Raw genomic sequence first — 24,578 nt, forward strand, 5'->3', positions numbered from 1 at the left:
AGGGTCGAGGGGGCAAGTTGTCTTCTTCACACTTCCAAGGAGCTTGTCCCCATCCTCAGTGCTCACAGATTCAAATTGATCCAGTATGATCTTACTCACAAAGTCACTGGACACCTGACCTATAGCCTCTACAATTTGAATCAAATGTTTTTACTGTTTTCCTGTTTTTATACTATCATTGTTTAATCCAGTTTTTGTATTGGGATCGGGGCATAGGGATTGATTTCTCTTGGATTTTATTGTAACATCGATGTATTTTATTGTTGTAACCTGTCCTGTTTCTCCATGATCGGGCGGCCTAGAAATAAATCTATCATCATCATCATCATCATCATCATCATCATCATCATCATCATCATCATCATCTTATGCTGGCATCGTAGAAGTTGGTTCTTCTGTGAGAGATTTTATCTGCGAAATGATCATTCAAAGCATCACACTGAGCTGTGGTAGGCTCTAACAATGCGTTCTGGGAGGTGGGTTTCTGGATCAGGTCCCAGATGCTCCCCTCCCCACTTCAGCAGTCCCTTTATGCTTCTCTTCCCTTGGCACTTTCCCTCCCTCCCTCCTTCCTTCCTTCTCATCCTTTAACCTACATCCCTTCAAGGGGGTCCAAGGCCCTTGCAGCATTTTCCCAGAACCAGGAGGGGGGTAATCTTTCTGGGGCTCAGGGTCTTTCTGCTGGTCCTCCTTTGCAGGGTTGTTGTGAAGGAAAATCCAGATCCTGTGGGCCTCTAAGCCTAGTTCTCAGGTTGCCAGGAGGGTGTCCCTCTCCCCAGAAGGGTCTTTGGGTTCCTCCGTCTGCCTTCTCTTGGCTGTGTCCTAAATTGGGGCTCTTCTCTCCCTCCCAGACAGAGCCCCCTCCCCGAGACCCCAGGGAAAACTCCTCCCACCCGAAAAATGTTGTTTCCAACGCTATCCTGTGTGATGCTCTTTATTTGGCACAAAATATTCTCCAAATGAGGCATCAGAATGGGGAGAGGCGTCTTTCCTCTGCCCCACTTTCCAGGAGGGAGAAGGCTCCCCAAAGCCCTTTTTACATTTGGATCCTGATCCCCTCCATGGCCATGTCTTTCTGCAAGGGTCCCTCCTGACGTCTTTTCTCATAATAACCCCCCAAGTACCTGGGCCCAAGGAATCCCCCGAGGAAGAGGCAGGAAAGGAAAGAGGGAGAGGAGGCCTGGCAGGCCCACTTCCTTTGAGGAAGAAGAGGGGCTTCCTTCCTTCTTATAACCCCCAGGGTCCCCAGAAGACCTTCCAGCCATTCCTCTAAACCAGTGATGGAGAACCTTTTACAGACCGAGTGCCCAAACTGCAACCCGGACCCCACTTATTTATTGCAAAGTGCCACGTCCCTCTTGCTTTCTAGTAAGAAACTCTGCCAAACTCTGTGCTAGGTCGATAGCATGTGTGCCCACAGAGAGGGCTCTGAGTGCCACCTCTGGCACACGTGCCATAGGTTCGCCATCACTGCTCTAAACGAACGAGGGTTGTCCCCCATTTCCATCCCTCAAAACAGACTGTGAGGGCAGCAATGCTTCAGGTAGGAGATTGCGCATGCGCACATACATCCAAAGGCCCCTTCTAATAATGCATACAGATCACCAGGGCTTTACTTCTGCTGTTGTTTATCCCACTGGCGGCCTTTGAGGGAAGGAAAGGAGTGCACCGGGATTTCAGCAGCCTCCCCTTCCTTCCTTCCCTCCCTCCCTCCCTCCTTCCTTCCTTCCTTCTTTTGAGGAGATTTTGCAGAGGCCACAATGGAGCCCAGGAAAGGCAGGAAAGGAAAGCTCTGCTTTGGAAATTGTCTCTCTGTGTATACTGTATATACACACAGAGATAGATAGATAGATAGATAGATAGATAGATAGATAGATAGATGATAGATAGATAGATAGATAGATAGATAGATAGATAGAGATAGATAGATGTGTGTTTGTCTCTGCTGTTCTTATGGCTGGGAATGGAGCTGAGGACTGAGGAGCGAAGAAAGGGTCAGTTTTGTGCAAATTCACAACTTCTGTGCATCAAAGAGTCCAGTGTGTTGAAATAGCAAAGAACTTTATTGAAAACACATAGTCAGAAAATCAGTATTTAAGCCAGAACTGCCCTCCCCAAGCCAAAGAATATATTGAAACCCCAAAACCTAAAACTCCACCTTCTACCAAACCTAGCCCCCACCTACAATTCCCACCATCTATCCCCACTATTACCCAGCCCCACTTTGCCATCCTTCTCACATGCACAATCTCTCCCTGCCAAAGAAATTCCAAGAAGCTAGCTCTCTTTCTGTTACTACCGGTCCCCAACTTTCTTCAGCCAACATCCCACAAATTCCGAATGCGATCACTGCTATTCTAGCTAGCTGCAACAAATCCTAGCCCCCCCATCTAAACTAACCTAAACCACGACCCATAATCCCCAGCCAAATTTATAACCCAAAGCAATTATCTATATTATAGAAATTAAAACCTAAACTTAAAACATAAATTTCAAACATAAACAGACATATTGACAGAAAAACCTTACAAATAAAATCATAAGGGCCTTTTCTTAGCACCGCTGGATTGAAAAAAATATTTTTGTATTCCTTCTTTACAAAAAAATGTTTGTTCACTGCTTAGATTTGTGTTGCTTCTCTCCTATGTTGCTTCTCTGGTGATTGAATAGGCCTGACCTCCGAGAAAAGCATTTTCCACACTGCTGGCATTTCTATGGCTTCTTTCCTGTGTGGACTCTCTGATGTCTCACTAGGTTTGACTTCAAAGAAAAACCTTTCCCACAATGCTGGCATTTGTATGTCTTCTCTCCTGTGTGGACTCTCTGATGTCTCACTTGGACTGACTTAGAAGAAAAACCTTTCCCACAATGCTGGCATTTGTACGGCTTCTCTCCTGTGTGAACTCTCTGATGTAACACTAGGCATGACTTTGAAAAAAAGCATTTCCCACAATGCTGGCATTTGTATGGCTTCTCTCCTGTGTGGACTCTCTGATGCCTCACTTGGGCTGACTTCCAAGAAAAACATTTCCCACAATGCTGGCATTTGTATGGCTTCTGTCCTGTGTGGAATCTCTGATGTGTCATTAGGACTGACTTCTGAGAAAAACCTTTCCCACAATGCTGGCATTTGTATGGCTTCTCTCCTGTGTGGACTCTCTGATGTCTCACTTGGACTGACTTAGAAGAAAAACCTTTCCCACAATGCTGGCATTTGTACGGCTTCTCTCCTGTGTGAACTCTCTGATGTAACACTAGGCATGACTTTGAAAAAAAGCATTTCCCACAATGCTGGCATTTGTATGGCTTCTCTCCTGTGTGGACTCTCTGATGCCTCACTTGGGCTGACTTGGAAGAAAAACCTTTCCCACAATGCTGGCATTTGTACGGCTTCTCTCCTGTGTGGATCCTGTGATGTTCCAAAAGGTGTGACATCTGAGAAAAACCTTTCCCACAATGCTGGCATTTGTATGGCTTCTCTCCTGTGTGGACTCTCTGATGTGTCATTAGGACTGACTTCTGAGAAAAACCTTTCCCACAATGCTGGCATTTGTATGGCTTCTCTCCTGTGTGGACTCTCTGATGTATCATTAGGAGTGACTTCTGAGAAAAACCTTTCCCACAATGCTGGCATTTGTATGGCTTCTCTCCTGTGTGGACTCTCTGATGTCTCACTAAGTGTGACTTCGCAGAAAAACGTTTTCCACAATGCTGGCATTTATGTGCCTTCTCTCCTCTTTGGACACTCTTTTGACTCACAAGTTCTTCTGTAAAGAAGGACAATGACAGATAAGTGAAAATCAGAGTTAAGAGAGGAGGGTGTTACCCCCAGATTTAGCCCCCATTTACCCTTCCCTATTTGACAGTAAATTAATAAAGTTGGTGTGAGTGACCCGAGCATGATCCTGTTCCAGATACCCTAAATCCATGGAACGATTGTATCCTTACTTATAGCAGTTAGCAAAGAGACTGGATGGGGACTGCCTTGAGGGAATCAGTGGAAGCAAATAGTCAAAGGACTGTTGAAAAAATATTCCATTAAAAATGTGCAAAATACTTTGATTGACAGTTGGCATCATTTCCTGTGAGACTGCCATAGAGTCAGAGCCCAAGGCATGATGCAAACCAACTGCAGAGGTCACTTCATGCTGTTTGGCTCCAGATGACTCACAGCCAATACAGTATACAGCTCACATGCGAATCGGTGTGGATTGGATTGGTGTGTGAACAAGAGATGGTGAAGTTGATGGAAGTTGGAGAGGAGAGCTTGCAAATATTTGCATTATTAGGAGCAGGTAACTGTTGAAGTTGCTAGATATTGTGTAACTGTGATTATTTGTCGCAGAAATTTTTTGAAACTGATGCAGAAACAACCATGAAATATCATCCAGTTAGTCTGACATCAATACTAGGAAAGATTCTAGAGCAGATCATTAAACAGAGAGTCTGAACATCTAGAAAGCAATGCCATAACCACAAAAAGTCAACATGGGTTTCAGAGAAACAAGTCATGCCAGACAAACCTGATCTCTTTTTTTTATAAAATTAACAGCTTGTTAGATGAAGGGAATGCTGTGGATATAGTATATCTTGATTTCAGTAAGGCCTTTGACAAATTTCCCCATGACATTCTTGCAAACAAGCTTGTGAAATGTGGGCTAGACAAGGCAACTGTCACATGGATTTGTAATTGGTTGACCGGCCGAACCCAAAGGGTGCTCAAAAATGGCCCCTTTTCATCCTGGAGAGAAGTGACCAGTGGGGTCCTACAGGGCTCTGTCCTGGGCCCAGTGCTATACAACATCTTTATCAATGACTTGGATGACAGAATTGGGAGCATACTTATCAAATTTGCAGATGGCATCAAATTAGGAGGAGTAGCTAATACTCCAGAGGGAAGGATCAAAATTCAAGATGACCTGAATGGACTAGAAAGCTGGGCCAAAGCTAATAAAATGAAATTCAACACGGAGAAATGTAAGATACTGCACTTAGGGTGGAAAAATTAAATGCACAGATATAGGATGGGCGACACCTGGCTGAATGAAACTATGAGTTAAAGAGATCTAGGAGTCCAAGTAGACCACAACTTGAAAATGAGTCAACAGTGTGACGCAGCAGCTGAAAAGGCCAATGCAATTTTAGGCTGCATCAAGAAAAGTATAGTGTCTAGATCAAGGGAAGTAACAGTGCCACTCTATTCTGCTTTGGTCAGGACCCACTTGGAATATTGTGTCCAGTTCTGGGCACCACAGTTTAAAAAGGATGTGGAGAAACTGGAGCATGTCCAAAGGAGAGCAACTAAAATGGTGAAGGAAGCCATGCCCTACGAGGAATGACTTAGGAAGCTGGGGATGTTTAGCCTAGAGAAGAGAAGGTTGTGATATGATGGCCCTGTTTAAATATTTGAAGGGATGTCATGTTGAGGAGGGAGCAAGCTTGTTTTTAGCTGCTCCAGAGCTTAGGACCCGGAACGATGGATGCAAGCTACAGCAAAAGAGATTCCACATCACCATTAGGAAGAACTTCCTGACAGTAAGGGCTGTCCGACAGTGGAACACACTCTTTCCTCGGAGTGTAGTGGAATCTCCCTCCTTTGAGGTCTTTAAGCAGAGGCTGGATGGCCATCTGTCGGGGATACTTTGATTTGGATTTCCTGCATGGCAGGGGATTGGACTGGATGGCTCTTGCGGTCTCTTGAAATAATTATGACATAGAATCAGTCTACTGTTTTAAGTCTATATTTCTCAAAGTTATTTGGGACAATTTTTACCTGCAAGGTTTAGGATTTCATTTTATGAATTGATGTTTATCCTTATTGCTAGGATGCAGTTTACGTATTGTGATGCTTTGTGATACTTGTTTTTACTTTGTTTGTTTTTTTAAGCTGGCCATGTGCCATAATAAATCATTCATTTATTCATTTGTATTATTTTGTAACTCAAGATAAAGAACCTCCAAGGACCTGAATGAAATCTACTGTGTCTGTGACTTATTTTTAAGTGTGGAAAGTGGTCTGTGTATTGCCAATACCTATATCTAGATATTTGCTTCCATACTCTGCCATGTTATTGTTGAGCTGCATCTGGCAGCGTCACCCTCAGATTGTAGTGTACATTGGATTGTGAACGCGATCGAAATTCAGAGCCAACAAGGACCTGAGAGGCGGTGTGGTAATCCCTTTTGTCTGAGGTATGTGCATCAAACACCCACTGCATGCAATTCGTGTTCACGCCATTCTTTCCCCACCCAGGAAATATTCTAAAGAGATATAAACCTTCCTGAACCCTCAGTTTCTGCCCAAGCACCAATTTCAGTATAAATGTCAGGCCCAACTTGCTGTTCTTCAGTGTCAGTCCAGTTACAGACAGACACTCTGTTTGTTTTCTTGGCTAAGCACCTCAATGCACTCACCAATCCCAATTGTCGCAGGAACTACTGACCTGTCCCCATTCCAAATCCTCAACAATTGGAATAAAGCTCTAGATAGGTAATAGATTCCTTTAACATCTATTCACCACTCCCACCTTTGTTACCTAGATCTTGAACACTTATATATATAGTATGTGTGTCTGTGTGTATTTTCCTTTCCCCCTAAATGAAACACAAAAACCTATTTCAAATGCCTCTGACATACTGTTTGATTCAGGACCTGCTATAGCTGGGCTGGATCCAGAGGTCACTGTTGCCCCAGTAAAACTATCTCGTTCTATTGAGCTAAGTACCAAATTCCCCTAAAAGCACAGCACTTGCGGGTGTCCTCCCCAGTCTCCAGCATTTTGGGTAACAAAGGGCCTCTGGAATCAACCATGGAGCTAAGCAAGCTCAGGATGGAAAAGAAACATTAGACAAAAAGCAAGTTTTGTGTTCCCCCTTTCCTCCCTTCATAGATATTACTCATAACTGATCATAGAATCGTAGAGTTGGAAGAGACCACAAAGACCATTCAGTCCAACCCCCTGCCATGCAGGAACTCTCAATCAAAGCATCCCTGAAAGATGACAATCCAGTCTCTGTTTAAAGACCTCCAAGGAGGGAGACTCCACTACACTCCGAGGAAGGATTGTGTTCCACTATCAAATAGTCCTTACTGTCAGGAAGTTGATTTGATTCTATAATTTTAAAGTGGAAACAAAGCACTCTGACAGTGAATTATGAAAGGGCCCTCAGTCTTCAAAGGAAGGTCAATGGATTCAGGTTCCTTACCCACAAAGGCCACATTATCATAATTCTCCATCATCACAGAACTGTACATAAGTTTCTGCTTCTTTGTCAACAGTTTCCATTCGTCCTCAGTGAAATATACCGCCACATCCGCAAAGGTCACCTGCAATAGAAAATAGCCCTCATCCAGAGAGTGACTAAGCAAAAGGAGAGGAAAGCACATGGTTCATCCCAAATATTATTTAATCACTTTAGAATTCAGTCCAGAAAATAAACTTTAAATTCTGCAAGCAAGCAAAGAGCTACAGCCTTTGAGATCCAGTTTGTCTCTAATCTTTCAATATAATATACAATATGAAAAACAATATAATTTAGCCCATTTCTGGAATATTATTGATTGATTAGGATACTGACTATCCCAACATATATAGTACATTGAGGAAAGCAAGACATATGTGGACAAACCACACCAGAAGGGGAACAAGATGGCTAAAGTTGTTAACGATGAAGCTCACACAAACAAGGAAGGGTGCAACAATTTGCTTTTGCCTCCGACTCCTGGCAAGGGCAAGACCCTGCCCCCATCTCTCCTCCCCTCTCCCCGCTTTTGAATTGATGGGATGCACATGTCTTTTGAACTTGGAACACATTTTGCAGCAACTGAACTGACCTGAGGAGAAGGGGGAAAGTGGGAGGAGGAGAGAGAAATAGGACATTTTCAAAGCCCCTGGAAAAATGAGGTGACTGAGGATTAAGCAGGACTCTGTCTGACAAACTGGGACAGTATGTTCTCCGCTTGCTTTCATGAGCTGGCCCAGCAGTGACACAGATGAAACTAATAGTCAGGATGGCAGCTTACCAAAGAGTTGAACCTTGGCAGCCTCTTCCTCTTGGAGCCCAATTCCCTCTGCTTGGCCTCTGTGTCAGCCATCAGGTGGGCAGGGGATCCTAGTGCCTCTGCACTTGGGTCACTTCCAGCAAAAGATATCCCAAAGCAGTGTAGAAGGAAGCTGAGGTGAAGTTCCTGAGAAAAAAGACTAAGGTTAGGCTGAATTTGGGACTTTATTCCTGCAAAGTATGGCCTCACTCTCTCAGCTGCAACCCTTCCATGCAATCCTGGACTGAAACATTCAAACAAAGGTCCTCTTCCAGCTCCAGGAATAAAGGCCTGCCTTCAGTACAAAGGCCCTGATTCCTGCAGCCCCAGAAACGGCTCTTCTGCAGTCCTTTATGGCCGGAGCTTCCCGGGTAAGAGGCCGTCTCCTCAGCTGTAGAGAAGGGTTGCTCTGAGTGCGAAGGAGGAGGAGGTCCACAGGGCTGAGGGAGGGAAGGCAATGGGGAAAGGTCAGTGCCAATGGCCATGGAGGGCAGAAGGTGACAATGCCTAGGAAACTCATCTGAGTCCCAGCCCTAGCAATGAGAGGCAGGAGTGAGTCCAGGGGGCTGAGAGGGTCTCCTTTCCCAAAGGGGGACACAAGGACCGGTGGACCCTCCCCAGCTAGGGCCCAAAGGGAGGGTCTCTTTCCCCACCTCTCTCCCCCAGCCCCCAAAGCCCAGCCTCCCCACTGGCCCTGAATCCCCTGCCTCCCCTTCCTCAGACCCCCACAGGCCGGCCTTCCTTCCTTCCTTCCTTCCTTCCTTCCTTCCTTCCCTCCCTTCAAAATGGAGGGCCAGAGGCACAAAGGGACACACTGCCTTCCTTTTGGCCCAAGGAGCCTGGCTTCCTTCTCTCTCTGGAGCCTCAGGAGAGAAAGAGAAGCCTCTGTTCAACTGAGGCTCAGAGAAGGTTCCGGAACATTATTCCCCACAGTCACAACCAGCACAAAATGGCCGCCGGAACACAAGACAGTTACCAGAATATAAAATGGCTGCCTCTTCCTCAGCGCTTGGCTGTTGTCAGTTTCAGGCCTTCAGGGGAGAAAGAGACTGAGGGGAAGATGGAAGGAGGTCCTGGAGGGAGGGGGCCTTGGGAGATAGAGAGCCTTCCTGAGATATTCAGGGTTTTTTGGCCTCAGAAAGGATTTCAGGCAAAGAGAGGTTCCAAAGTAATCAAAAAACACCTGGGATAGGTATCAAGAAATCTGAGCTAGAAGACATGCTATGGTCAAAGAAAGGTGTCATAATATCTGCACTTTATAAACGTATATTAAAGTATTACACTGAAGTTGGAATTGTAAAGGTTAACATGGGCACAAGGTTTCGGTAGATCATGCGATTTAAAACAATGGGAAGATATGTGGTCCCAAAAAATAAATTATATCTTGTGTCAAGAAATAAAGGAAAAATACTATAAAATGTGTTACCGCTAGTATTTGACACTGGAAAAAAATTGTAAAATATATGGGAACACCAGTAATAAACGCTGGAAGTGTCCCAGGAAGAGGGGAACCTTATACCATTTGTGGTGGAAGTGCAGGAAAGCAGCAAAATATTAGTCCAAAATCCATAGAATAATTAAGAAGACATTAGAGATTGAATTGGAAAATAAGCCTGAGATATTTTTGTTTAACATGATAGATGACGATTTGGAAAGAAAATACGGATGTGTGCTATTTTGTATGATTTCAACAGCCAGAATTGCATATGTGAAGTCTTGGAACAATAAGAAAGTCCCGGACACTGAGGAGTGGTTGAGAAAGCTGTTTGAGGGACTGGAGATAGACAAATTAACAAGGAAGTTAGAGATGGAAAGTCGTACAAATTTTTGGAGGTATGGAAAAAGGTAATAGATTGTTTGGAAAGGAAATGGGGTCAACTGATCATTGAATTACTCATGGTTTGAAAGGTATGTAGCTTATTATAACGAAAGAAAGGGGACCCAGAAAATAGAGTTAGTTTTTGCTTAGAAAATATATTGTGCTTTTATGAAGGAAAAAAAATTACAGTGTTGGTTTAAATAATAATAATACAGTTTATTATTTGGAATAGTTGGAATAGACCACATGACAAATGGCAATGGAGGACAGAAGGTGACAATGCCTAGGAAACTCCTCTGAGTCACAGCCATAGTAACTCCTGGTAGTAAATAGTCCAGGGGCTGAGGGATTCTCCTTTCCCAAAGTGAGGTAGTAAGGACCATTTCCCATGGGACTGTGGGCCCCATGACCTCTTAGCAAATCTATGGGATATGCTGCCTCAAAGTGCATTGGAGGAGTCTCTGGCTGGATGGCCATCTCTTCGGAGGACTTGGAGGGCAGAATGGGGCTGACTGTTTGGCCCTTGGGGCTCCCTTCCAGCCCTGGGAGCCTATGAAGCCTACCTTACAAGGCTGTTGTGGGAGTTTATCACAAGACAATTACTACACAAGAATGGCCACCTTTTAGCAGTTTACAATAAAAGAATATCCATATAATACAATAAAAACTTGTTTCATGATCTCCCAAACCCTGACGCTAACCCTCCCATCCAAAATAAAACACCATTAAATTATTGGACAGTTATTGAAAGTTTTTAAAAACAGGGATAGTAGTCATAGCCCAATGTTTGTGAAGAATAAGAATAAGGCTTGTATTAAAACTATCCTCCCCATTTCTGATCCCTTTTAAAACTCATGTTCCCTAGAAGGAGCAGAGCTGTGTTAGAAAACCCTGTCAGAAAAGAGACACAAAACACACACAAAGAGACACTCTTCCTCCCTTTTGGCCCAAGGAGCCTGGCCTCCTTCTGACTCTGGAGCCTCAGGAGAGAAAGAGAAGCCTCTGTTCAACTGAGGCCTCAGAGAAGGTTCTGGAACAATATTCCCCACAGTCACAAGCAGCACAAAATGGCCTCCGGAGCACTAAATGGCTGCCTCTGCCTCAGCGCTTGGCAGTTCTGGCCTTCTGGGAACCCAAAATGGAGGACGAAAGGGCCCCAAGGTCAGAAGGGACCCCAAACAGGATTTCCAAACCTTAACACCACCTAAAATGCCAAACCAAAAAACATTCCCAGAGTTCCATAGCACTGTGCCATGGCCATGACAGTGGGGCAGAACAAGAATGCCCAGCGATGGTGGCATTAATGATGATTACGGCGGCAGCTCCATCCCTCCCCCAGACCTGATAATATCATCATCATCATCATCATCATCATCATCATCATCATCATCTTTGCCACAGCATCAGGGCCACCATTAAAAGCATTGGAATCCCCTTTGGGGAGCCCCACTCTCCCACCTTCAGAGAGAGTGGGCCATGCCTAGAAGGGATGCTGGGCCTTCTTCCTCCCCTCCTTAATGGCAGTGGCCAAAGGAAAGCACCAGCAGCAGTAGACCCAAGCCAGGCCCAGCCAGACCTCAGGGCAGCAGTGATGCCTAGTGGTTCCAGGCCTTGTCTATCTGATGTTGCTTCACTCCACTCTCTCTCTCTCTCTCTCTCTCGCCTTCCTTTCTGTCTATCTCTTTCTCCCTCTAAAACTCTGCTGCTCTCTCTTCCGCATGCAGAGCTAAATAGATAAGCAGAAGCCCCGCCTCTTTTTGAAGCTGGCCAATGGGGGCAGAGCAGCTGGAAGACCCCGCCCCCTGCCACAGACTCATATTTTGTGTTCTGGCAGCCATTTTGTGTTCTGGCAGCCATTTTGTGTTCTGGCAGCCATTTTGTGCTTCCTGTGACTGTGGGGAATAATGTTCCAGAACCTTCTGTGAGCCTCAGTTGAACAGAGGCTTCTCTTTCTCTCCTGAGGCTCCAGAGTCAGAAGGAGGCCAGGCTCCTTGGGCCAAAAGGAAGGAAGTGTGTCTCTTTGTGGGTCTTTTGTGTCTCTTTTCTTCTTCTTTTTTTAATATAAATTTTATTAAACATTCTAAAAGAAAAAAAAGTACAATACAATCTTATTCACATTAATTAAAATACATTCCACTACATCCTATAAAATATTTTTCTTCAGTTCTTAATAAAGTTGTTTACTTCCTAGATTACTGACTTATCTCATTTGTTCTTTATTATCTTAATTATTTCAACTGGACTCTACAAAAACCCTTTTCCCCTATTAATTCCTATATAAAAAAGAAATATCTTACTCAAACATCCTAATACATTAGCGTTTTCTACTTTCCCCTGTTATTATTAGCTTATCCATCCTTAAGTATTTCCACTCTTAGTTATGACTTGCACCCCTTTTTCTAAACAGTTTCTATACGTTCTACATTCTAAAAGTCAATAGTATTGCTTTTACATGTCCACTGCTATTAATTCTTTTTCTTATCTTTCTATTATAGTAGACATTTTATCCTCTTTCACACTAATCAGATATGACTTCCAAATATCCCATTCATCATTAAATTCTTCCATATTTTTGTCATTAACCAAATGTGTCAGTTTATCCGTCTCTAACAAATCTAACATTTTCCATCTCCATTCTTCTACTCCAGGACTTTCCTCTTTCTCCCAATTCTTCGCGGATATAGTTTTAGCTGTGGCCAAAGCGTACAATAATACTTTTTCATGTATTTCTTTACCGTATTCCTTGATGTCAAATATATTTAGGACGTAAAATTTAACAGTCAGTCTTCCTTTTAATCCAATTTTTTTTTTCATTTTGATATGTATCTTTTTCCAAAATTGTTTCGCTGTCAGACAATTCCACCAAATATCTAAATAGCTACCTGTCTCTTTGTTACATTTCCAACACAAATTTTTATTTTTTTAAACATTTTTGCCAATCTAAGTGGGGTAAGGTACCACCGATACATGGACTTAGATATGTTTTCTTTTACGTCAACACTTATCATATTTTTGATTTTTCCCCTCCAAAGATTTTCCCATTCATCCAATTGTATTGTTTCATTTATATCTTTGGCCCATTTAATCATGAATTCTTTTACTGTTTCAGATTCTAATTCATATTCCAATATTAATTTATATAAATTTGAAATTTGGTTTTTTTTGGGGGGGGGTCTTTTATAATCTTTTCTAGATTTAGGTCACCCTCCCCAATTCCTTCCTCTTTTGTATCCACTAGAAAGCGTTCCCGGATTTGTCTGTAGGCAAACCAGTAACTAATAATATCCTCATCTTGTAATTCCTCCTGTGTTTTCATAATCCTATTTCCCTCAACCATTTTAGTAATATCATTGTAAGTCACTCAATCATCCTTTTTATATTGCTCCCTTCCAAACATAGCCTTCTTTGTTGATGCCCATAACGGGATTTAGGACACCACTTTTTCTTAAATTTTTGCCAGATCCGTAATAAAGATTTTCTGATAATACGATTATTAAAATTTTTATCTAATTTTATTTTGTCATAGATTAAGTATCCATGTAAGCCAAATTTTAATTCGAATTTTTCTAAATTTAAATTTCTTTTATTTTCTAACCTTATCCAATCCAGAACCCAATCTAAAGAGCATGCTTGGTAGTACCATTTTAAACTTGGAAGTGCCATTCCCCCTCTATTCACCGAATCATACAATATTTTCATTTAATTCTGGGCTTTTCCCCATTCCAAATAAATTTAGATAGATCTCTCTCCCATTGTTTGAATGGGACATCACTAATTATAATAGGTAAGCTTTGAAAGAGGAAAATCATTTTGGGGAGTACATTCATCTTAAAGAAGATCCTAATGATCAGGGCTGTGATCTTTCATGGTTCTTTCACAGACAATTAAGAGAGCTCTTCCTAATGGATAAAAAACAATCCGGTATTGGCAAATCAGACTCTAATCTGGAACAGGAAATAATGTTGAATAAAGATGCCTTATTAGCAAGACTTTATAATTGTATTGTTGAAATCTGTACATAAGAGAATGTTATTAAAGAAACTATGATCAGTTGGTCTCAAAAGTTTGGTTTTGCAAGTGAATTAGACCAGTGGGAATAAACTTGGAAAAAAAGATTGAACTATACTTTTTGGGGGGAGAAGCCTCCTCTTAGGAGCCAAAGCCCAATGTTTGTGAAGAATAAGAATAAGGCTTGTATTAAAACTATCCTCCCCATTTCTGATCCCTTTTAAAACCCATGTTCCCCAGAAGCAGCAGAGCTGTGTAATAAGAAAACCCTCTCAGAAAAGAGACACAAAAGACACACAAAGAGACACACTTCCTTCCTTTTGGCCCAAGGAGCCTGGCCTCCTTCTGACTCTGGAGCCTCAGGAGAGAAAGAGAGGACTCTGTTCAAATGAGACTCAGAGAAGGTTCTGGAACAATATTCCCCACAGTCACAACCAGCACAAAATGGCTGACAGACAACAAGGAGGCTGGGACTCGGGCTCTAGCCAATCAGGGCCAGGGATGGTGGGAGGGACTGGGATTCCAGCCAATCAGGGCCAGGGATGGTGGGAGGGACTGGGATTCCAGCCAATCAGGGCCACGGATGTAGGGAAGGACTGGGATTCCAGCCAATCAGGGCCAGGGATGGTGGGAAGGACTAGGATTCCAGCCAATCAGGGCCAGGGATGGTGGGAAGGACTAGGATTCCAGCCAATCAGGGCCAGGGATGGTGGGAAGGACTAGGATTCCAGCCAATCAGGGCCAGGGATGGTGGGAAGGACTGGGATTCCAGCCAATCAGGGCCAGGGATGGTGGAAGGGACTGGGATTCCAGCCAATCAGGGCCAGGGATGGTGGGAGGGACTGGGATTCCAGCCAATCAGGGCCACGGATGGTGGGAGGGACTGGGATTCCAGCCAATCAGGGCCACGGATGGTGGGAGGGACTGGGATTCCAGCCAATCAGGGCCAGGGATGGTGGGAGGGACTGGGATTCCAGCCAGTGGCAACCTTCAGAGTGTCCTCAGGAGGCATTCATGTGTAAAATACATATCATAATAACATCACAAAGTATAAACATTCCAATTACAGCAATTGCAGGGCAGTTATGCTGTTATGACCGGAACTAAACATATACACAGTTAGAATTATATATACAGGCTGAGGTTGACCAGAATGTGAGATGTGTATACATGCGCAGGTGCATCCATGTCCATGCATAGATACCCACATATTTCTCCATGCATTTGCTTAGGTTTAAATTGTACGCAAGTAGAAGAGTACATATAAATGTGTGTGTGTGTCTGTGTGTGTGTGTGTGTGTAGTGTGTGTGTGTGTATATATATATATATATATATATGATCCAACATATATGTGTACATGTGCTTGCATCTCTGTCTCTGTCTCTGTCTCTCTGTCTCTCTCTCTCTCTCTCTCTCTATATATATATATATATATAATACATGTGTATAGACATGCAGACATTCAGATAGATATCTATGGGTATGTATAGATGTATCTATGGGTGTTGTATGCAACATCTATAGACTTGAAACATTCTATCTATCTATCTATCTATCTATCTATCTATCTGTAGGCCCATAAACGTATAAGTCTGAGTGCACTTAGATAGAGATGCCTCCTCATAAATACATCTATGTATATGCACAAACACACATGCACACATCCATCGTTTGTTCTCCATTGTTCTGGTTCCTTGTTCCAGGTGATGCTGGAGAAGAGGCCCTGCCTCCAGCGGAACCAGAGGCTGCAGGCGATGAGGAGAGGGACTCCTTGCCCAATGCATCGCTCACCCGGAGGCCCAGCACCAGGAAGGCCAGTCCCCCCACCTTCACAAAGGCCCCATTCCCACTCCCTCATTTGCCCTGGACAGAACTGGGCAGATCCGGGTGCCCCCGTATCGAATCTCCCTGGAAACAAGTTCCTACTACCCTTAACCTCAATCGGGGTAATTACCCCCTGAACTTGACCCGATCATGACCGGGGCTGAGTTCATATTTGCCGGCAGCAGGGAAGAGCCGGTTGTTTCCAAAAAGAAAGGGTCAATAGTCCGCTTTCAGAAAAACCACGCTAAGGGGGATTTGCCCTAGATCTCTTGCGCAAGCCCCTGATCGAGTTGTGTTAAAATTGGGGCAAGTGTGAACTTCCAACTTTTAAACCGGTTTGGGAAGTGGGGTAAAACATAGTCTGAATTGCCCTTACATGTAAGGGTGAAGGGAGCAAGAAACAACAAGCAAAGTCTAAACACTTCCTTTGACCATTGCAGCGTTGGAGCGTGTCGCCACCCTCAAACTGTCAATGGCTCACCTGCAGCAAGGCCAGGAGCAGCACAGAACGTGGCTAAACAACTTGGTGTGTGGCACGCCCCACAACAAGGATGTGGGTCTTCCTTTTTTATTTTCAAAAATGTTTATTACACTGAGATATCCCCATGATAGTATTTAAATTACCAAATATTGACCAAATATTAACTATTAATTTAATGGAATGTTATCTCCCTTTTCTTCAAATGTTTTAAGACAACTCCATTCCATTTCCAAATATTATTTTGGTTTCCCTCTTAGTAAGGCAGATACTATATCCATATTTCTAGCTTCATATATCTTAATCAACCAATCTTCGATAGAAGGATTCATTGTAGATTTCCAAACTTGAACAAATAAGATCCTTGCACATGAGACCATAGATAAAACAATTCTGTTGTATTTTACTGACTTTATGTTGTGTGTCATGTTTAGTAAAAATAAATGTGGTTCAAAGGGAATATTTATATCAAGAATGGTTTGGATGGTTCCATGAATCCTTTGCCAGAATCCTTTAGCTTTAATGCATGTCCACCAATATGAAAGAAGCTTCCCTCGGGTTCCCCGCATTTCCAGCACTTAGTATTGCCAGTTTTGTATATCTAGTGGGTTTTTGGGGGGGTTAGATACCACCTGTATAACATTTATTCTTTATAGTTTAGGCACAGAGTGAATTTATTTGGTCCTTTCCATGATTTTTCCCATTCCTCTATAGTTATAGTTTTATTTATATCACCTGCCCATCTTATCATGCTGTGTTTAATAATTTCATCTTCTAGATCTCTTTCTTTTAATAGTTTATAATATTTGGAAATGTGTTTACCTTTTTGGTCCATCATAATTTTATCTATTTAATTGTTATCCATCGTTAACTCAGGAGCTTTATTGTCTGCCTTAAAACGATTGTTTAATTGGTTCTATAAAAAACAATCCTTCATGTTTCCTCTTTCATTAAGTTCTTCCATAGATTTCATATTGTATTTTCCTTCTGGTGTTTGGTTTATTAAATCTCCATATTTAAGCTGGTTTTAACTTAATTTTATTCTTGTATATTGTATGGTGCTGTTTTTAACCATTGTATGTGCACTGTAATTTTATGTAAACCGCCCTGATCTATGGAAGGTGCGGTATATAAATAAAAGCTTTATTTATTATTTATTATATCTTAGCCATGGAGTATCTTTGTCCTTTGTTCGATTGTAATAGGCTTCTTGCAATGACCCCCAAAATTGATGTCTCATTTTATACCATCCTTTAAGCAATGATCTTCTTATAACATGATGGTTAAAAGTATTGTTATCTTTTGGTTTTGTATACCACATATATGCATGTATACCAAGATCCAGGTTAGCTTTTTCTATATTCAAAAATTCTTATTTTCTAATTTGAACCATTCTTCTAACCATTTGAGACAAGCTGCATAATAATAATACAGCTTGAAGTTTGGTAAGTTACATTCCCCCTTGAAGCAAAGATCATTTACTAAGGGAACCATAACAGTTTCGACTCCGTATCCCATCTTGAAGCCAGTTTGAAATAGGTCCAGATAATCTGTTTCATCCAAGACTGCTTGGAGATGAAGAGCAACTGCCCTCAAAATTATGTTGGTTAGAAATGAAAGACGGGAGACCGGTCTGTAATTGTTCATGTCCAAGGGATCTAGGGAGGGCTTTTCCATAAACGGCTGTAACACTGCTTCTTTTAAACATGATGGAAAATAGCCCTAACTAAGAGATGTATCTATGATATATCTCAGGTGATATAAAAAGGGCAAGGGTCAGGAGGGCAAGTTCTCCTCTTCACACTTACAAGGAGCTTGGTCACATCCTCAGTACTCAGATTCAAATTGATCCAGTATGATCTTACTCATGGACACCTCACTTATAGCCTCCGCAATAATGCTGACGTCCAATTTGGCTCTTATCTGAGAGACATTATCTGTGAAATAGTCATTTAAAGCATCATAGTTAGCTGTGGAAGGCTCTAATAATGGGTTCCTGGAGGAAGGTGCCTGAAACAGGTCCCAAATCCCCCCCCCCCCCCCGGACTTCAGCAGTCCCTTTATGCTTCTCTTCCTTTGGCACTTTCATTCCTTTCAGATGCCCCAAAGACCCCTTCTCAGCATGCGCAGGGATCGTAAGGCCTTTCTGCTGCTGCTGTTTATTCCATTATCGGCCTTTGGAAGAAGGGAAGGACTACGGCCTTTTTTCCTTCCTTCCAGAATGGAGACCAAGCTGCGGAGCTGGACTCAGGAAGGAAAGGCTGGGAAGGCTCTGGTTTGTACATATAGATCTGTCTCTCTGTGTGTGTGTGTTTGCCTCTGTTTTTATGACTGGGAAAGGAGCTGAGGGCTGAGGAGAGAAGAAAGGGTACATTTTGTGCAAATGCAGAATTTCTGTACACCAATGAGTCCAGTGTGTTGAAACAACAAAAACTTTATTTCAAACACATAATCAGAAATTCAGTGTTTAAGTCAGAGCTGCCATCCCCAAAGCAAACATTAAAACCCCAAAACCTAAAACATCACACTCGTCCAAACCTGGCCCCCACCTCCAAATCCCACAGTCTATGTCCCACAGATAACAAGGCCCCCTTTGCCATTCCCACAAACTAGCCCTTTCTGTTAATACCTGTCCCCAACTTTCTTCAGCCAACATCGAACAAATTCCAAATGCTATCATTCCCATAACTATTCTAACCAGCTATAGCCAATCCCACCCCTCTGTTTAACTAACCTATTCCACCACCATGATCCCCACTCAAATTTATAAACGAAAGCAATAATCTATAATAAAGGCAATTAAAACCTCAAAATAACAAAATATAATTGAAAAACATAAACAGGCATATGGACACACAAACCTAACACACGGAATCACAAGGGCTTTTTCTTATCACCACAAGATTTAAAATACATTCTTTGTTTTGCTTCTTGATAAATATAATGTTAGTTCATTTCTGGAATTTGTGTGGCTTCTCTCCTGTGTGGACTCTCTGATGTATCACTAGGTGTGACTTCGAAGAAAAACATTTCCCACAATGCTGGCATTTGTATGGCTTCTCTCCTGTGTGGACTCTCTGATGTCTCACTAGGTCTGACTTCCAAGTAAAACATTTCCCACAATCCTGGCATTTGTTTGGGTTCTCTCCTGTGTGGACTCTCTGATGTGCCAATAGGTATGACTTGGAAGAAAAACATTTCCCACAATCCTGGCATTTGTATGGCTTCTCTCCTGTGTGGACTCTCTGATGTGCCAATAGATATGACTTGGAAGAAAAACATTTCTCACAATGCTGGCATTTGTGTGGCTTCTCTCCTGTGTGGACTCTCTGATGTGCCAATAGGTATGACTTGGAAGAAAAACATTTCCCACAATCCTGGCATTTGTTTGGGTTCCCTCCTGTGTGGACTCTCTGATGTGCCAATAGGTATGACTTGGAAGAAAAACATTTCCCACAATCCTGGCATTTGTTTGGGTTCTCTCCTGTGTGGACTCTCTGATGTGCCAATAGGCATGACTTGGAAGAAAAACATTTCCCACAATGCTGGCATTTGTATGGCTTCTCTCCTGTGTGGACTCTCTGATGTGCCAATAGGTATGACTTGGAAGAAAAACCTTTCCCACAATGCTGGCATTTGTATGGCTTCTCTCCTGTGTGGACTCTCTGATGTCTCACTAGGTCTGACTTGGAAGAAAAACATTTCCCACAATCCTGGCATTTGTATGGCTTCTCTCCTGTGTGGACTCTCTGATGTGCCAATAGGCATGACTTGGAAGAAAAACATTTCCCACAATGCTGGCATTTGTATGGCTTCTCTCCTGTGTGGACTCTCTGATATGCCAATAGGTGTGACTTCTGAGAAAAACATTTCCCACAATGCTGGCATTTGTTTGGGTTCTCTCCTGTGTGGACTCTCTGATGTGCCAATAGGTATGACTTGGAAGAAAAACATTTCCCACAATGCTGGCATTTGTTCGGGTTCTCTCCTGTGTGGACTGTCTGATGTGCCAATAGGTATGACTTGGAAGAAAAACATTTCCCACAATACTGGCATTTGTATGGCTTCTCTCCTGTGTGGACTCTCTGATGTGCCAATAGGTATGACTTGGAAGAAAAACATTTCCAACAACGCTGGCATTTGTATGGTTTCTCTCCTGTGTGGACTCTCTGATGCATCTCTAGGACTGACTTCCAAGAAAATCTTTTCCCACAATGCTGGCATTTGTATGGCTTCTCTCCTGTGTGGACTCTCTCGTGGCTGACAAATTCTTCTGTAAAGGAGAATGACAGACAAGACTGAATCTCAGTGTTAAGAGAGGAAAGTGTTGCCCCAAGATTTAGCCCCAAGTTCATCCCTCCCTATTTAAGATTAAATTAATAATGTTGGTGTGAGTGACCTGAGCATGACCCTGTTCTGGATGCCCCAAATCCATATAATGACTGTATCCTTACTCAGAGCTACCAAAGAAGAAATTGAAAGGGAACTGTCATGAGGAAATCAGTAGAAGCAAATAGTCAGACAGTTGAAAAATATTCCAATAAATATATGTAAAAATACTTTGATTGAAAAGTGGCCTCATTTCCTGTGAGACTGCCATAGAGTGTTGAGTCAGAGCACATGGCATGATGCAAGCTAACTGCAGAGGATGCTTCATGCTGTTTAGCTCCAGGAGATGACTCACAACCAATACAGTATACAGCTCACATGTGGATTGATGTGGGTTGGAGTTGTGTGTACAAGAGATTGTGAAGTTGATGGAAGTCAGAGAGGAGAGCTGGTACATATTTGTTTTCTATTGCAAGTCAAGCTAAAGAACCTCCAAGGACTTGGAGGAAATCAACTGTGGCTGTGAGTTATTTTTATGTGTGGAAAGTGGTTAATGCATTGCCAATGCCTATATCTAGAGATTTGCTACTGTACTCTGCTATGTTATTATTGAACTCTGGGAGTGTTGCCTTCAGACTGTGCTATACATTGGCTTTGAATGGGACCAGAATTCAGAGCCAAGAAGGACCTGAGAGCCAGTGTGATAATCCTTTTTGGCTGAAGTATTTCCACCAAGCACCCATTTCATTTAATTCAGTTTCAGACAATTCTTTCCCCACCCAGGAAACATCCTAAAGCAATTTAAACCTTTTCGAATGCTCGGTTTCTGCCCCCAAGCAACAATTTCAGTATAAATATCATCCCCAACTGGCTGTTCTTCAGCATCAGTCCAGTTGCAGACTTACACTCCGTTGGTTTACATTGCTAAACACTTCACTACACTCACCAGCCTCACTTGCTATAGCAGTTACTGACTTCTCTCCCCATTCTGGACCCACAGCAATTGGAATCAAGATCCATCTAGGTAATGTATTACCATTAGCAAAGCCTTACACTATTCACCACTCCCACCTTTGTTACCTAGTTCTTGCATGTGGTGCGTGAACACCTATATGTGTATATGTGTGTGTGCGTGCATGTATTTTGCTTTCCCCCTAAATAAAACACAAAAGCCTATTTGAAACACCTCTGGAGTTCTGTGTGCTTCTGGGCCTGGTATAGTTGGGATGAATCCCGAGGTCACTGTTGCCTCAATCTCTCCTTTGAGCTAAGTATGAAATTCCCCTAAAAGCATAGCACTTGTGTGTGTCCTCCCCAGACTCCAGCATTTCGAGTGACAAAGGGCCTCTGGAATCAACCACAGAGCTAAGAAAGCTCAGGTTGGAAAAGAAACAATAGAGAAAAAGGAATTTTTGTGATACCCTTTCCTCTCTTCATAGACATTGCTCATAATTGCTAAATGGAACCCTTAATATGTATGAAAACAAGGGCCTGATTTCAAGTTCATTTCTTAAGTTCAGTGTTCTACATGGGGCTACCTTTGTACCAAGTTCGGAAGCTTCAGTGAGTTGAAAACGTGGCACCAAATTGGTCACCAGAACACCTAGGTCAGACCATATAACACCAGTATCCCTACATTGGCTGCCAATTAGCTTCCGGGCGCAATACCAAGCGTTGCTTATTACCTTTAAAGCCCTACATGGCTTGGGCCTGAGCTACTTGAGGGAACGCCTCTCCCTACACCATCCGCCCCTCACTCTCAGAACATCTGGGAAGAATCTATTAGATTACCCAAAGGTCAGGCTAAGAACAACTTCTCACAGAGCGTACACAGCCATGGCCCCCAAGTTATGGAGCAACTTGCCAGAGGAGAGCAATCTTAACATCACCTTGGATGCTTTCAAGAAAGGACTTAAGACGGATCCCTTCCGGCAGGCTTACCCAGCTGACCTCTTGTAAAGAACTTAAGGAAAAATCCCACTTCTGATCACAACTGTGCATTTTAAATGATGTTTTTATTTGTCCCAAATTGAGTTTTAAGCGTTTTGTTGTTTTACTGTGTGTAAATTGGATGCTATTGTTGTTTTGTGGCTATTTTACGGTTGTAATACCGCCTCGCTCCATTGAGAGAGGCGGGTAAATACAAATAAAACTTATTATTATTATCAGTATAATCTGTGAGGTTGGTGGCTGCCTCCCAATCCCCAAGGCCCCTCTCCTGGCCCTTCCCAGAGGTCCCTTTCTCTCCACACAGAGCTAGGCGATCCTGGCTTTGCTCCTGCCTCCCCCTCCTGGCTCCCATAGGCCTAGAATCATAGAGATGGAAGAGACTACAAGGGCTATCCAGTCCAACCACATTCTGCCATGTAGGAATCAAAGCATCCCTGACAGATGGCCATCCAGCCTCTGTTTGAAGATCTCTAAGAAAGGAGACTCCACCAAAATCTCAGAGGGAGTTTGTTCCATTGTCGAACAGACCTTACTGTCAGGAAGTTCCTTCTAATGTTGAAGTGGAATCTCTTTTACTGCAGTTTGCATCCGTTGTTCAGTGTTCTAGTCTCTGGAGCAGCAGAAAACAAGCTTGACATTACTTCAAATATTTAAACAGGGCTATCATATAACCTCTTAACCTTCTCTTCTCCAGGCTAAACATCCCTAGTTACCCAAGTCGTTCCTCATAGTTTCCAAATCCTGCACCATTTTAGTCGCCCTCCTTTGGACATGCTCCAGTTTCTCCACATCCTTTTTGAATTGTGGTGCCCAGAACTGGACGTAATATTCCAGGTGAGGCCTGACCAAAGCAGAATACCATGGCACTATTACTTCCCTTGATCCTGACACTATACTTCTATTGATGCAACCTAAAATCACATTGGCCTTGTTAGCTGCCACATCACACTGTTGACGCATGTTCAACTTGTGGTTTACTTGGACTCCTAGATCCCTTTCACACGTAGTTTCATTCAGCCAGGTGTCCCCCATCTTATATCTGTGCATTTCATCTCCCTCTTAAGCCTGATCCCCTTCCCTTTCTCCCTCCACTCTCCAACCTTCCTTCTTGCCCATCTGCACTGCTTCAGTATTTCACCTTCACCATCTCTTTCCTGCCTTTCTGTTTTTCACATTCGCTCTTTCTCTCTATCACAGACACACACCAACAGAGTGTGATGCATAAAAGGGACACTTTGAGGCTCATTTGTTGAGAAAGGCAGGATAATCCATATGCAAATTACTCATTGGGAAAGGCAAAGCAAGGGGGCTGGGACCTGGACTTCTGTTTTGGTGAGGATCAAGCACCAGGGAGCAGTATTAAGACATCTCTAAGACAGGGATGGGTTACTGTTGGGGATTGGGGGCGTCACATAGGCCCCCTGGGGACTCCCTGGGGATCTCACATTGTATTGCCTTAAAATAGGAATAAAGTTTTGTGCCTCAGTATCCCATTGCATCCCTTTCGGGAAGTGAAGCAGAACCTCAAAAGGCTGGAAGAGGGCCAAAAAAGGAAACATACTCAGAGATGTGCTACCATTTCAATGAGAAATGCATTACTAGTAATCTCCATGCTGTCTTCCTACAAAACCCTAGCATTGGTGAGATATCTGGGGGCGGAACTTAGTTTCAGAATTAAAAAGTACTTTGCTTCCACCAAAAGGTTTATTGAGAAACTCAGGCAGAAGGGTCCATTAATAAGTCTAAGCTGTCTCTGAAGTGTCTAAACCTTTTCCCTCCGTCATTAACTACCTTCACACTCCTCCCTTTTCCTCCCCTTCAGCCCCTAACCAGCCTGGCTGCCAAGGTACCGCTTGCCTTCTTCTTTCACCGTTCACATACGACTCTCCCCCCTGTAGAATGTCTTCCACCCAAAACTCACAAACCAGTCAGCTAAGAGCCTCCACAACTGCTTCCTTTCCCCAAGCCATTCTAGGCCCCATTATACTTACCAACTACTTAAAACTACTAGCATTTAAACTACTAACAATCCCCCCTAAACCCTAACACCGTTCTGGATGAACCACAGAACCTGCTTCTGACAATTGGCAGTTTACAATACAGTATTTAGAATCCTTATAAAGTGGAG

General features: G+C 43.0%; 1 pseudogene; it reads right to left on the bottom strand.

The window, feature by feature from the left end:
- Window positions 1-2,357: 2,357 nt before the first annotated feature.
- On the bottom strand, window positions 2,358-15,845 carry LOC149301669 (uncharacterized; annotated as a pseudogene).
- Between the last annotated feature and the right edge of the window lie 8,733 nt (window positions 15,846-24,578).

Source organism: Sceloporus occidentalis, unplaced genomic scaffold (genome assembly GCF_023333645.1).
Source record: "Sceloporus occidentalis isolate IW3139 unplaced genomic scaffold, rSceOcc1.0.p SCAF_21, whole genome shotgun sequence".
NCBI classification, from domain to species: Eukaryota; Metazoa; Chordata; class Lepidosauria; order Squamata; family Phrynosomatidae; genus Sceloporus; species Sceloporus occidentalis.